The sequence below is a fragment of the Dama dama genome, chromosome 6 (genome assembly GCF_033118175.1).
Source record: "Dama dama isolate Ldn47 chromosome 6, ASM3311817v1, whole genome shotgun sequence".
Taxonomy (NCBI): domain Eukaryota; kingdom Metazoa; phylum Chordata; class Mammalia; order Artiodactyla; family Cervidae; genus Dama; species Dama dama.
In genome coordinates, this window is record NC_083686.1 from 28,842,284 (window position 1) to 28,858,966 (window position 16,683).

The 16,683-nt window shown below is 37.8% G+C and overlaps 1 protein-coding gene across 2 annotated transcripts in view; it reads right to left on the reverse strand.

The window, feature by feature from the left end:
- NPFFR2 (neuropeptide FF receptor 2) overlaps positions 1 to 16,683 on the reverse strand; it is an 83,574-nt gene that overhangs the window by 30,372 nt on the left and 36,519 nt on the right. The gene's annotated exons all lie outside the window — the stretch shown is intronic.

Consider the following 16,683-nt stretch of genomic DNA (forward strand, 5'->3'; position numbering starts at 1 on the left):
GAAGAGTTGAAGTTTGTAATTTTTATGAAGTCTAATTTATGAATTTCATCTTTTCCTAACCCAGATCACAAATGTTTCCTCCTATTTTCTTCTAGGTTTTTAAAATAACATTTATTTATTTATTATGATGGACAGGGAAGCCTGGCATGCAGCAGTCCATGTAGTCACAAAGAGTTGGACATGGCTAAGCAACTGAACTGATTTATTTATTTGGCTGTTTGGCTATGCTGGGTGGTAGTTGCAGTATGAGAGATCGTGAATCTTCATTGCAGCACTTTGAGTTTTGTTTTGTATTGTTTTTTCAGTCATGGTATGTAGGATCTTTAGTTGTGGCATGTGGGATCTTAGTTTCTCGATCAGGGATCAGACTGAGGCCCCCTGCATTGGCAGCCTGGAGTCAGCCACTGGACCACCAGGGAAGTCCCTTTATTTCTTTTCTTTTTTTATCTTGAAGTTTTATATCTAGGTCTCTGATCCATTTTGAGTTTATTTTTGTACCACTACCACATTTCCTTTATGAATGTAGCTATATAGAAAGCCTTAGTATCAGGTGGAGAGATGCGTTTCACTTTCTTCTTTCCAAAGTTGTTTAAGCTCTTCATGGCCCTGTGCCTTTTCATATAAAGTTCAGAAAGAACTCACCTATGTCCACAAAAAAAATCTTGTGTGAATTTTGATAGAAAATAAATAAAAGTATAGATCAATTTGGGATAGACACATAGATCAATAGAACAGAATAGAGATCCCAGAAGTAGATCTACATAAACATACCCAGCTGTTTTTTGACTAATGTGCAAAAGCAATTCAGAAGAACTATGCTGAGTGGAAAAGATCAATCTCAAACTTTTTTATACCATATCATTTTACTTATATAACATTCTAGAGGTCTCAAAATTCTAGAGATAGAGAACAGATTAGTGGTTTCCAGGACCTAAGGAGGTTGGAGAATGGGAGGTGGCTGTTACTATAGGAAGCATGAGGGACACTTGAGATGCAGCTGTTCTGTATCTTGACTATCATGGTGGTCCAACAAGTCTGCACATGGTATAAAACTACATAGAAATAAAGAGAAACACACAGAAGAATATATAAAACTGGAAAAATCTGAGTAAGGTCAATGAATTGTATCAAATTCCTCATTGTAGTAGTATGTAATAGTTATGTAAGATATTACCATTTTGGGAGGCTTGATCAATGGACATAGAATCTCTCTGTTTTATTCTTATAACTGTTTGTGAATTGACAGTCATCCCAAACTAAAATGTTTTTTAAAAATATAGAAGAAAAATGATTTGGTCTTTGCTTCTTTAGTTACTAGTTTAAAAAAATATTGTATGCTTTCAAATAATACTGTCTTTTAAAAATTTTAGTGGTATTATTCATGCAAATCCTCACTGTAAAATAAAACATATAGCCAAATAATATACATGATCAACTTTTATTACAAATTAGCTGCAACATAGAAATAAAAATATGGTGTTTGAAAATTATGTTTTAGTGATGGATAAGACAGTCTACTACTGAGGAATTCCAAAATGCTAAAGCATGATAAGTTTGCCTGATAAACTATAACATGCCTTTTTGAACAAACATTGAGATAACACATCAACTATACATTGTAAGAGATCAGATACCATTATTTTCCTAATTTATATATGCTTTTTACTTTTAATATAAGAATAGTTCTACCAAAGAAAAGAGGAAATGTCACCACCATTCCAACCCAACACACATATGAACAATATAAATGACCTTTAAAATCTATGGAGGAGGAAAACTCAACCTAATTTACACTCACTTTAGAGTGAAATATTCTCTGAGGCAAATCAATTTTTTATAAGAATATGTCAGTAAATACTGACTTCCTTAGAGCTAAAATGTCTTAAAAAAACTGTCATATCTAAACAGGAAAATGGAATGAAGTGAAAATGAGAGCCTCATGGAAGGTTTGCTGTAGACATCAGACGCATCTGTACTAAGAGATTAGATGGTTCCAGATGACGCTCTTATCTGAGTTGTGAGCTCCTTCAGGTGAGGGCTGCCTGGCAAAGCCTGTAGCACTTTCATTTTTAGTGTTAAAGACTGGCAAAGTAAGCAACATTTTGGGATGCTAATTAATATTCTTTGTTGTTCAGTCACTAAGTTGTGTCTGACTGTTTGCAACCCCATGGACTGTAGCACACCAGGCTCCTCTCTCCATGGGGTTCACCAGATAAGAATACTGGAGTGGGTTGCCACTTCCTTCTCTAGGGGATCTTTCTGACCAGGGATTGAACCCATGTCTCCTGCATTGGCAGGCAGATTCTTTACCAATGAGTCACCAGGAAAGCCCCAAATGAATATTCTACCTCCCTTTAAAAGAACTTCATTTACCCCAGGACTAAATTCATACAAATAAATTTTGTATTCTCCTCATTGAAGGTCATCTGGAAAGAGAAGCAAGGGACCTCAGTTGTGAGAGGGTGGTGAATAGGAGAGTGGCTGAATGTTCCTTCTCTTTATATTTAATTTTACTTTTTATTAGATTTAGCCATTACTTTTCTATTTGCCTAGTCCACCGCAGCTCCTGGAAGAGGTGGTAGGAGTGCTTAAAGTGGTCCCACAATATGTTCTATAGGGACAGAATGTTTTTCTATTAGTAGTTTATGCCTGCAAACAGAAAAATGTATAAATATATCGTATCACACACATAGGTTACACTGGTGAAAGTCTGGACAAAAGAAACTCAGGAAAGAATATTTTTACTTTACCTTTAAAAAAACTTTCATTGGAGTATAGTTGATTTAGGAAAGGGGTACTTTTAAATAGTGGCTTCCCTGGTGGCACTAATGGTAAAGAATCTGTCTGCCAATGCAGGAAACGCAAAAGACTCAGCTTCCATCCCTGGGTCGGTAATATCCCCTAGAGGTCGAAATGGCAACCCACTCCAGTATTCTTGTCTGGAAAATTCCCATGGACAGAGGAGCCTGGCGGACTCAGACCATGGATTCGCAAGAGTGGGACATGACTTAGCAACTAAATAACAATGCCAAATTTTTAAATAGCTTGAACATTAGGATAAAAGTAGGGGTAACTCGTGGAGACTGAGCATATGCAACTAGACCCTAGACCCTGACGCTGGGAAAGACTGAGGGCAGGAGGAGAAGGGGTCGACAGAGGATGAGATGGCTGGATGGCATCACCGACTCAATGGACACGAGTCTGAGTAAACTCTGGGAGTTGGTGATGGACAGGGAGGCCTGGCGCACTGCATTCCATGGGGTCGCAAAGAGTCAGACACGACTGAGCGACTGAACTGACTGAGCACATGTTAAAAAAAAAAAAGATGTTATTTTAAGACATTTTATCTTTCTATGTATGTTGGCAAGTCATTACTAGATACACAGAGGTGGGGGGATATTTTCTCATTTTGAAGAAAATATAAGATTACATTTAGATCATTTATTACTTTGCAATTAAAAGGGCAATACTTTACTCTTTATTAAAACTTCTATTTGCTATAGGCAGCATCATTGAATAAGAATTAAAAATATGTCTTGCTGATGGTGTACACTGCTTCTTCAACAACCTTCTATGATTACATCACAGATCTCCAGTTTAGGAGTGCAATATAAGTGAGTGATGAGTAATCCTTTTCTGGGGATGATTATCACACAGACTCTCCCTCTCTCATGGTTTAGATACATTAGGTCGTATTTGTGCTAAAATGACTCTCAAATTTGCCTCTCTGTCTAGCACTCACTCATCATTTTTCCTGAAGAAAAATAATATTCTCTGTCTTTAGTCCATACTGGTGCCTGCCTTCACTCTTCAGTGAATCTGTTCTTAAGGCTACTTCCTAAGTCAAAGCCAATGACTTCTTTTCAGTCTAATCTTGATTTCTTGTCTATTCTAATGCATTTGATGCTTAATATTCATTTTGGGGATACATGCTTGTTAGGGGAGTAGTTTGCATCCAGTTTTCATAAACTGAGATGCAAACAAATGTGTACAATCAATTTTATTTAGTTATAGTTATAATAAAGATAAAATATTGCATTTTCCCCAAATATCAAATATACAAAACATGTCTCACCCAACTCTCTTCTTGCAATCAATCCTTTCATAGTATTTTTCCTGTGACATAGACCAAATTAGATTATTTGATTCTTTAATACAAAAATGGATTAGTGATAAACTAGAAGAAAGAGGTCTCACAGAGTGATGGTGATTTGCTACACTTGACATTTACCTATTGTCCTAGACTTATTGCCCATCCCTTATGCCCTGTGGCCTGAGGGGCCCTTTTGCTCTTTCCCAAATACATAAAGTATGTCATTCATTCCTCCCTACCTTGGCTGTGCTATCTGTATTTTGTTTGTAGGCCACACTCTTTATCTTACAGCCCAGAATCCTACTCACTTGTCAAAATTCAATAAAATATCAGTTCCTTCATGTCTTTCTGAGCATTATATTTAATTATACTCTTCTCTATGAATCCATGGCTCTGCTAGGTGAGATTACCAAAACATACTGACATTCATTGTATTTCAGTATGTTTATTAAACATGTTAGGGTATGAGACACATTGGAGCCTGAGGGATTGGTTTGCTGAAAAAAAAAAAAAAAAAAAGCAAATTCTTCAAGCTAAATAACCCCAGATCAATTGATCATAATTTCTGTGGATGATGTCCAGAATTATGTTTTTTCCCTCATCAAGTGTCTACATTATTTGGTCCTGATATTTTACTATGGTACTGCATAAAAATAACAGAAATAAAAGAATAAAAACCTCCCTGCTTGATCCTAAGATTTCATCAGTATTCTCATTTATATTTCTGGAATATTTGAATTGTTCACAAGCATATTTAAGTATTATATGCTTACAAAATGATTGATATATTTTACATTCCATGCTCTGATTGATTTATGCTTTGGGTATTTTCCATGTTGCTACAGTCTTTTTTCCTCTGACTCTACTTTCCAGTTTCTCACTCCCTCAATCATTATTACATGATGCTTAAGACTACTGTCTTAGAGGATAGCACAGAGAATTTCCATATATTCTAAACTCAGTTTTCCTTATTATTAATATTTTATATTAGTATAGTACACTTGTTAAATTACTGAATCAGTACTGTTGCATTATTGCTAACTAATTCATATTTCCTTAGTTTTTACCTACTGTCCTTTTCTGTTCCAGAACCCCATTCGCAATACCACAATACATTTAGCCACCACATCTCCTTAAGTTCCACTTGGATGTGACAACTTTTCACACTTTCATTGTTTCTGATAACCTTGACAGTTGTAAAGAGTGTTGGTCATGTATTTTGCAAATAGTCCCTAAAAATGACATTTATCTCTTGTTTTTCCCATGATTACATACATGGAGGTTGTGTATTTTGTACAGAGACCACAGAAACTGTGTCATTATAATTATATATCAAGGGTATCTATTATTAGTATGACTGTCACTTTTGACATTGACTTTAATCTCCTGGCTGAGGTGTATTTGTCTGATTTTTCCTCCATAGAGCCACTCTTCTCCCCACTCTCCATACTCTACTCTTTGGAAGGAAGTTACCATGCAGAGCCCACACTTATGGAGTTGAGGGGTATGCTCCAGCATCTTGAAGATGAAGTATACAGCTATATAAATTATTTGGAATTCTTATAGAGAGTTGTCTCCTTTTTCCCATTTCTTTATTCATTGTTTATTTACATCAAGATGGACTCATGAGATATACCTTATACTTTGGATTATCATTCAATACTAGTTCATTTGTTTTGTTGCTCAGATTATTTCAGCTTTGGTTACTGGGAGCTCTCATATTCACTTCCTTTAACATACTCCCTGATCTTTTTGTCTTGAGGTGAGGGGAGACACTTGCTTACTTTTTGGCACTATGAGATGCTTCAGGTTCACCTAGTAAGTTTCTTGCCCCAATCCCATATTCAGCCTTTTCTCTAAGGAGCTTTGGTTATTGGAGCATAGTTTTGGAAACCAAGATCTAGGTCTAGGTGTGCTTGTTGGAGGGAAAGAACAGAATCATTGCTTCTAAGCCCTCGTAGCTGACAGAGCAGGGAAATATAAACATGTACACCAGCACCTATATATGCACACATCTATTTTTATGTGCAACCATGTTTCTCTATATTAACCTAAATGTAAGTTCATACTGATACCTCCAGTTCTAATCCTTTGCCATATGCATCATTCTAGCCTTCTCCCTTTGTCTGTAATTTCTCACTTCTAAGTATTTTTGAATCATTCATTTAAATGTAACATCATAATCTTTATGCATCTTGCTTTTTGCCTTTAAAATATTTCTTAGAACTAATTTCAACTGAAAGTTTTAAATCTTATTTTGATTGATACAATCTATTACATACTCCAATCCAAGAGGAGACGCACAAGAGATGTGTTTAATAATAAGAGTGATTCATGGCATATGTTACTGGACAATATGTTAATAGAAGTAGGATCAACTACGGAGTTAGTTTTATTCAATAGTTTAGCATCAAAAAGAAACTGGTTTGTGTTTGTCCACACTTGTCTTCCTTTGTTTCTACTTACTCTAAAGATGACTTTCTTTCATGTTTTCAGTAAGGCCCTCAATTACTTCTGAGACTACATAATGCCTTATCTGCGTCCAGAGAGTTTGTGAAAAGCACATTCTAAAAAGAGGCAGAAAACTTCTTTCCCAGAAGGCCGTGGGAAAACTCGATTATTTTCCATGATTTGAATCAGTAACATCACCATCCTTGCACTAATTATTGTGCTCAGGTGATGATAGTGCACTGATTAGTTGAGGTTGCACGAATATGGTAAATACCAGCCACATGTAACTAAAGTTAAATTGTATTGTTAGTTACACTGGCCACATTTTGAGTACTCAGTAGCTTATTGGTTGCTGGCTACTATCTTGCGCATTTCCATCATTGCAGAAAATACTATTTTATTGCACTAATATGACCTCAGTTATGTAGCTCATGCTTAAAACTAAGGTAGAATTAACTGTAACCATCTTTCAAAGAACATGGACGATTGGCATGGGTTGAAGGGGATATATATAGAAAAAATTGCCGAATAAAAATAAAGTTTCTAGGAATATGGAAATGAATATTAAGGAAGAAATTACAAGGTTCATTATAGGAATGCAATAGTCTTTTAATTGTTATTCTACAGTTATGCATCCATTTAACCTCTATTCCTGAGTACTCTATGTTGTAATCCATAGTCTCATATACATATCCTTGCATTCTTGAGTTGTTTTTCCCTAGGGAATGGATTCCTTGGAGTAAAATGTGGGGCCAAAGTATACACAACATTTTAATCTCAATAGATATTGTACTGTTACTCTCTAAAGAGGCTAGAATTCTCATTGCAATGGGTAATATATGAGAAGGGCTCTTTTCCTATACTGCTGACAGCAATGAGGGAAATCTGGAGTAGTGGTTAAAACCACAGCCTGGAGCCAGTCTGCTTGGGTTCAAATTCTAGCTTTGCAACTTTTTAATTCTATGACTTTGAACAAATTACTAAAACTCCATGTTCCTCAGCTTAACCAGGTGTAAAATGGGAATAATTATAATAGTACCTAAATCATGTATTTGTTATGAAGAATAAGTGCATTAACAAATATGGAGCATGAAAAATGGTGCTTAGTACATCATCAGTGCTTGATAAATATCAGCAATTAATAAGGCAAGTGGGTATGATCACCCCTTCTGACTTCATATGTGAAAAGTATGATCTAATTTTTAATTTAATGTATAGTTCATTATTACTAGGATAAACATATTTCCATATAGTTACTATTTAGACTTATTTTGCTGAGAACTTCCTATCTCTATTTCAAGCAACATCTCTATTGAGTCGACTGTCATTTCTTTATTAATTTGTAGAAATTCTCTGTATATTTGGGCTTCCCCAGTGGCTCAGATGGTAAAGAATCTGCCTGCAATGTGGGAGACCTGGGTTTGATTTCTGGGTCAGGAAGATCCCTGGAAGGGAATGGCTACCTACTCCAGTATTCTTGTCGTGTATCTCAAGCAACATGTCTATTGAGTTGGTTGTCATTTCTTTATTTATTTGTAGAAATTCTCTGTATATTTCCCCCTGAAAGTTGGGTTTTTTCCTCAGTCAGTGGAAAGGTTATTTGACTGTATTATAGCTTTCATCAGAATTGTTTATTTTCTTGACTTACTGCAGATGCTTTGGAACTTTCATGTTGAGTAATAATAAACACAACACCTACAGTGATCATGGCCATCTTTATCTTATTTCTATTTCAATAAAAATGGCCTAAACAATCCACTTCTTAGAATTTTTCCAGCTGGACTTTGGAGACTCTGTCATACTTAAACAGTTTTCATTTATTTCTGTATGTTAGCACATTAATTAGGAAAGACTTTTTATGTCAAATTTTATGAAATGCCTCCTAGAATGCAATGATAAAATTAGTTTTAAAAACTGTGTTCTTTCTCAAGATTACTTTGGCTATTCGAGGTTTTTTGTATTTCCATACAAATTGTGAAATTCTTTGGTCTAGTTCTGTGAAAAATACCGTTGGTAGCTTGATAGGGATTGCATTGAATCTATAGACTGCTTTGGGTAGAATAGCCATTTTGACAATATTGATTCTTCCAATCCATGAACACGGTATGTTTCTCCATCTGTTTGTGTCCTCTTTGATTTCTTTCATCAGTGTTTTATAGTTTTCTATGTATAGGTCTTTTGTTTCTTTAGGTAGATATACTCCTAAGTATTTTATTCTTTCTGTTGCAATGGTGAATGGTATTGTTTCCTTAATTTCTCTTTCTGTTTTTTCATTGTTAGTATATAGGAATGCAAGGGATTTCTGTGTGTTAATTTTATATCCTGCAACTTTACTATATTCATTGATTAGCTCTAGTAATTTTCTGGAAGAGTCTTTAGGGTTTTCTATGTAGAGGATCATGTCATCTGCAAACAGTGAGAGTTTCACTTCTTCTTTTCCTATCTGGATTCCTTTTACTTCTTTTTCTTTTTCTTTTTTTTTTTTACTTCTTTTTCTACTGGAGGAATCAACCTGCCTGACTTCAGACTCTACTACAAAGCCATAGTCATCAAGACAGTATGGAAGGAGGAGCCAAGATGGCGGAGGAGTAGGACGGGGAGACCACTTTCTCTCCTACAAATTCATCAAAAGAATAACTGAACGCAGAGCAAACTTCGCAAAACAACTTCTGATCGCTAGCTGAGGTCATCAGGCGCCCAGAAAAGCAGCCCATTGTCTTCAAAAGAAGGTAGGACAAAATATAAAAGATAAAAAGTGAGAAAAAAGAGCTAAGGACGGAGATCCGTCCCGGGAAGTCTTAGGCGGCATTGCTTGGGGTAGGGTCCGGGCCTGAAGGCCCTGAGGACAATCGGAGGGAGCTTCTGTGAGTTGCCAACTTGAACTGTGGGAGACCAAAAGAGAGAGAGAAAATTAACCGGCCCGAACACACTGCCGGCCGTTCGCAGAACAAAGAGACCGAGAAAATCCAGAGAAGAGCTCGCAGGCTGCGGACCGGCCCAGCCCCTCCGGAGGCAGGAGGCAGGGGGGAGGGGAAGGTCGCGGCGAGACACAGGGCGCAGGCACCCGACCGGCGCGGGCGGGGACTGGGGCTGGGGACGCGGAGGGCAGAAGGCGCATGCACCCGACTGGCGCCAGCGGAAACTGAAACTGGGTCCGTGGAAGGGAGTGGGCGCGCCACACCTGGGGAGAGTGCGCCCACCAAGCCCCTGGCTGCCTGGACCGCTCGGACGGGGAAGGCACAGGGAGCAGGAGCAGCTTTTCGTTCAGCGCTTTTGTGGAACACCCGAGGGCTGGAACCTCGCACAGCGCGAAGCACCCTCCATATAGACCAGCCGGGAGCCTGAGCAGCGCAGACGGAGAAAGCAGTGTCAGCCCCTCCCGGCAGCCCCAGCCCCTCCCTGTGGTGCAAGCCTGTCCCCACAGTGCCAGCCCCTCCCCGCAGAGCCAGCCCGTCCCCGCAGCGCCAGCCCCTCCCTGCAGCGCCAGCCCCTCCCCGCAGAGCGACGGAACTAGCTACCTGAATAAGAGTCCACCTCCGCCTGCCTGTGTCAGGGCAGAAATGAGGCTCTGAAGAGACCGGCAAACAGAAGCCAAATAAACAAAGGGAACCGCTTCAGAAGGGACCGGTGCAACAGATTAAAATCCCTCTAGGAAACACTGACTACACCGGAAGGGGCCTGTAGATATCGAGAAGTGTAAGCTGGAACGAGGAGCTATCTGAAACTGAGCCGAACCCACACTGACCGCAACAGCTCCAGAGAAACTCCTAGATACAATTTTACTTTTTTCTCTTTTATTTTCCTTTAAAATCCCCTATTACTCCCCCATTACTCCTTAACTTTCATTTCCATAGATTTTTACGATTTTTTTAATTAGGGGGAAAAAATTTTTTTTTTGCTTTCTTTCTTTTTTTTTTTTCTTTTTCTTTCTTTTTTGTTCTTTTTTTCTTTCCTTTTTCTCTTCTATTTTCTATTTTTCTTTTTCTCTTATTTCTTTTAAAGTCCTCTAGTACTCCTCTACTACTCCTTAATTTTCATTTTCAATACACTATAACCTTACCAAAAAAAAAAAAAAGAGAGAGAGAAGCCCTATTTTTAAACCGAGATTATTCTCTCCCAATCTTGACTCTCTGTTTTCTACCTCAGAACACCTCTATTTCCTCCTTTCCCCTTCTCTTCCCAATCCAATTCTGTGAATCTTTGTAGGTGACTGGGCTACGGAGAACACTCTGGGAACAGACAGCTGCGTAGATCTGTCTCTCTCCTCTTGAGTCCCCCTTTTTCTCCTCCTGCTCATCTCTATCTCCCTCCTCCCTCTCCTCTTCTTCATGTAACTCTGTGAACCTCTCTGGGTGTCCCTAATGGGGGAGAACCTTTTAGCCATTAACCAAGAAGTTTTCTTATCAGGGCTGTATAGTTGGAGAAGTCCTGAGACTACAGGAAGAATAAAACTGAAATCCAGAGGCAGGAGACTTAAGCCCCAAACCTGAGAACACCAGAAAACTCCTGACTACATGGAACTTTAAGTAATAAGTGACTGTCCAAAAGCCTTCATACCTACACTGAAACCAACCACCACCCAAGAGCCAATAAGTTTTAGAGCAAGACATACCATGCAAATTCTCCAGCAACGCAGGAACATAGCCCTGAACATCAACATAAAGGCTGCCCAAGGTCACACCTAACACATAGACCCATCTCAAAACTCATTACTGGGCACTCCATTGCTCTCCAAAGAGAAGAAATCAAGTTCCAAGCACCAGAACACTGACGCAAGCTTCCCTAACCAGGAAACCTTGACAAGCCAATCGTCTAACCCCACCCACTGGGTTAATCCTCCACAATAAAAAGGAACCACCGACCTCCAGAATACAGAAAGCCCACTCCAGACACAGCAATCTAAACAAGATGAAAAGGCAAAGAAATACCCAACAGGTAAAGGAACATGAAAAATGCCCACCAAGTCAAACAAAAGAGGAGGAGATAGGGAATCTACCTGAAAAAGAATTTAGAATAATGATAATAAAAATGATCCAAAATCTTGAAAACAAAATGGAGTTACAGATAAATAGCCTGGAAACAAAGATTGAAAAGATACAAGAAATGTTTAATAAAGACCTAGAAGAAATAAAAAAGAGTCAATTAAAAATGAATAATGCAATGAATGAGATCAAAAACACTTTGGAGGGAACCAAGAGTAGAATAACGGAGGCAGAAGATAGGATAAGTGAGGTAGAAGATAAAATGGTGGAAATAAATGAAGCAGAGAGAAAAAAAGAAAAAAGCATCAAAAGAAATGAGGACAACCTCAGGGACCTCTGGGACACTGTGAAACGCCCCAACATTCGAATCATAGGAGTTCCAGAAGGAGAAGACAAAAAGAAAGGCCATGAGAAAATACTCAAGGAGATAATAGATGAAAACTTCCCTAAAATGGGGAAGGAAATAGCCACCCAAGTCCAAGAAACCCAGAGACTCCCAAACAGGATAAACCCAAGGCGAAACACCCCAAGACACATATTAATCAAATTAACAAAGATCAAACACAAAGAACAAATACTAAAAGCAGCAAGGGATAAACAACAAATAACACACAAAGGGATTCCCATAAGGATAAGAGCTGATCTATCAATAGAAACCCTCCAGGCCAGAAGGGAATGGCAGGACGTTCTGAAAGTAATGAAAGAGAATAACCTACAACCTAGATTACTGTATCCAGCAAGGATCTCATTCAGATATGAAGGAGAATTCAAAAGCTTTACAGATAAGCAAAAGCTGAGAGAATTCAGCACCACCAAACCAGCTCTTCAACAAATGCTAAAGGATCTTCTCTAGACAGGAAATGCAGAAAGGTTGTATAAATGTGAACCCAAAACAACAAAGTAAATGGCAACGGGACCACACCTATCAATAATTACCCTAAATGTGAATGGGTTGAATGCCCCAACCAAAAGACAAAGATTGGCTGAATGGATACAAAAACAAGACCCCTATATATGCTGTCTACAAGAGACCCACCTCAAAGCAAGAGACACATACAGACTAAAAGTGAAGGGCTGGAAAAAAAATATTTCACGCAAACGGAGACCAAAAGAAAGCAGGAGTCGCAATACTCATATCAGATAAAATAGACTTTCAAATAAAGGATGTGAAAAGAGACAAAGAAGGACACTACATAATGATCAAAGGATCAATTCAAGAAGAAGATATAACAATTATAAATATATATGCACCCAACATAGGAGCACCGCAATATGTACAGCAAACACTAACGAGTATGAAAGAGGAAATTAATAGTAACAGAATAACAGTGGGAGACTTTAATACCCCACTCACAACTATGGATAGATCAACTAAACAGAAAATTAACAAGGAAACACAAAGCTTAAATGACACAATGGACCAGCTAGACCTAATTGATATCTATAGGACATTTCACCCCAAAACAATCAACTTCACCTTTTTCTCAAGTGCACACGGAACCTTCTCCAGAATAGATCACATCCTGGGCCATAAATCTGGTCTTGGAAAATTCAAAAAAATTGAAATCATTGCAGTCATCTTTTCTGACCGCAGTGCAGTAAGATTAGATCTCAATTACAGGAAAAAAAATTGTTAAAACTTCAAACATATGCAGGCTAAATAACACGCTTCTGAATAACCAACAAATCATAGAAGAAATCAAAATATGTATAGAAATGAATGAAAATGAAAACACAACAACCCAAAACCTATGGGACACTGTAAAAGCAGTGCTAAGGGGAAGTTTCATAGCATTACAGGCTTACATCAAGAAACAAGAAAAAAGCCAAATAAATAACCTAACTCTACACCTAAAGCAATTAGAGAAGGAAGAAATGAAGAACCCCAGTGTTAGCAGAAGGAAAGAAATCTTAAAAATCAGGGCAGAAATAAACGCAAAAGAAACTAAAGAGACCAGAGCAAAAATCAACAAAGCTAAAAGCTGGTTTTTTGAAAAAATAAACAAAATTGACAAACCATTAGCAAGACTCATTAAGAAACAAAGAGAGAAGAACCAAATTAACAAAATTAGAAATGAAAATGGAGAGATCACAACAGACAACACTGAAATACAAAGGATCATGAGAGACTACTACCAGCAGCTCTATGCCAATAAAATGGACAACTTGGATGAAATGGACAAATTCTTAGAAAAGTATAACTTTCCAAAACTGAACCAGGAAGAAATAGAAGATCTTAACAGACCCATCACAAGCAAGGAAATCGAAACTGTCATCAAAAATCTTCCAGCAAACAAAAACCCAGGACCAGATGGCTTCACAGCTGAATTCTACCAAAAATTTAGAGAAGAGCTAACACCTATCTTACTCAAACTCTTCCAGAAAATTGCAGATGAAGGTAAGCTTCCAAACTCATTCTATGAGGCCACCATCACCCTAATTCCAAAACCAGACAAAGATGCCACCAAAAAAGAAAACTACAGGCCAATATCACTGATGAACATAGATGCAAAAATCCTTAACAAAATTCTAGCAAACAGAATCCAACAACATATTAAAAAAATCATACACCATGACCAAGTGGGCTTTATCCCAGGAATGCAAGGATTCTTTAATATCTGCAAATCAATCAATGTAATACAGCACATTAACAAATTGAAAGATAAAAACCATATGATTATCTCAATAGATGCAGAGAAAGCCTTTGACAAAATTCAACACTCATTTATGATTAAAACTCTCCAAAAAGCAGGAATAGAAGGAACATACCTCAACATAATAAAAGCTATATATGACAAACCCACAGCAAGCATCACCCTCAATGGTGAAAAATTGAAAGCATTTCCCCTGAAATCAGGAACAAGACAAGGGTGCCCACTCTCACCACTACTATTCAACATAGTGTTGGAAGTTCTGGCCACAGCAATCAGAGCAGAAAAAGAAGTAAAAGGAATCCAGATAGGAAAAGAAGAAGTGAAACTCTCACTGTTTGCAGATGACATGATCCTCTACATAGAAAACCCTAAAGACTCTTCCAGAAAATTACTAGAGCTAATCAATGAATATAGTAAAGTTGCAGGATATAAAATTAACACACAGAAATCCCTTGCATTCCTATATACTAACAATGAAAAAACAGAAAGAGAAATTAAGGAAACAATACCATTCACCATTGCAAAAAAAGAATAAAATACTTAGGAGTATATCTACCTAAAGAAACAAAAGACCTATACATAGAAAACTATAAAACACTGATGAAAGAAATCAAAGAGGACACAAACAGATGGAGAAACATACCGTGTTCATGGATTGGAAGAATCAATATTGTCAAAATGGCTATTCTACCCAAAGCAGTCTATAGATTCAATGCAATCCCTATCAAGCTACCAACGGTATTTTTCACAGAACTAGACCAAAGAATTTCACAATTTGTATGGAAATACAAAAAACCTCGAATAGCCAAAGTAATCTTGAGAAAGAAGAATGGAACTGGAGGAATCAACCTGCCTGACTTCAGACTCTACTACAAAGCCACAGTCATCAAGACAGTATGGTACTGGCACAAAGACAGAAATATAGATCAGTGGAACAGTATAGAAAGCCTAGAGATAAATCCATGAACCTATGGACACCTTATCTTTGACAAAGGTGGCAAGGATATACAATGGAAAAAAGACAACCTCTTTAACAAGTGGTGCTGGGAAAACTGGTCAACCACTTGTAAAAGAATGAAACTAGAACACTTTCTAACACCATACACAAAAATAAACTCAAAATGGATTAAAGATTTAAATGTAAGACCAGAAACTATAAAACTCCTAGAGGAGAACATAGGCAAAACACTGTCCGACATAAATCACAGCAAGATCCTCTATAACCCACCTCCCATAATATTGGAAATAAAAGCAAAACTAAACAAATGGGACCTACTGAAACTTAAAAGCTTTTGCACTACAAAGGAAACTATAAGTCAGGTGGAAAGACAGCCCTCAGATTGGGAGAAAATAATAGCAAATGAAGAAACAGACAAAGGATTAATCTCAAAAATATACAAGCAACTCATGCAGGTCAATTCCAGAAAAATAAATGACCCAATCAAAAAATGGGCCAAAGAACTAAACAGACATTTCTCCAAAGAAGACATACAGATGGCTAGCAAACACATGAAAAGATGCTCAACATCACTCATTATTAGAGAAATGCAAATCAAAACCACAATGAGGTACCATTACACACCAGTCAGGATGGCTGCTATCCAAAAGTCTACAAGCAATAAATGCTGGAGAGGGTGTGGAGAAAAGGGAACCCTCTTACACTGTTGGTGGGAATGCAAACTAGTACAGCCGCTATGGAAAACAGTGTGGAGATTTCTTAAAAAACTGGAAATAGAACTGCCATATGACCCAGCAATCCCACTTCTGGGCATATACACTGAGGAAACCAGATCTGAAAGAGACACGTGCACCCCAGTGTTCATCGCAGCACTGTTTATAATAGCCAGGACATGGAAGCAACCTAGATGCCCATCAGCAGATGAATGGATAAGGAAGCTGTGGTGCATATACACCATGGAATATTACTCAGCCATTAAAAAGAATTTATTTGAATCAGTCCTAATGAGATGGATGAAACTGGAGCCCCTTATACAGAATGAAGTAAGCCTGAAAGATAAAGAACATTACAGCATACTAACACATATATATGGAATTTAGAAAGATGGTAACGATAACCCTATATGCAAAACAGAGAAAGAGACACAGAAATACAGAACACACTTTTGAACTCTGTGGGAGAAGGTGAGGGTGGGATGTTTCGAAAGAACAGCATGTATATTATCTACGGTGAAGCAGATCACCAGCCCAGGTTGGATGCATGAGACAAGTGCTCGGGCCTGGTGCTCTGGGAAGACCCAGAGGAATCGGGTGGAGAGGGAGGTGGGACGGGGGATCGGGATGGGAAATACGTGTAAATCCATGGCTGATTCATATCAATGTATGACAAAACCCACTGAAATGTTGTGAAGTAATTAGCCTCCAACTAATAAAAAAAATAAAACAAACAAACAAACAAAAAAACAAGAAAAAAAAACAAAAAAACAAAACTGTGTTGATCTAATGACTCCTTTTAACAATCTACAATTAATTATCTTTGTGTCCA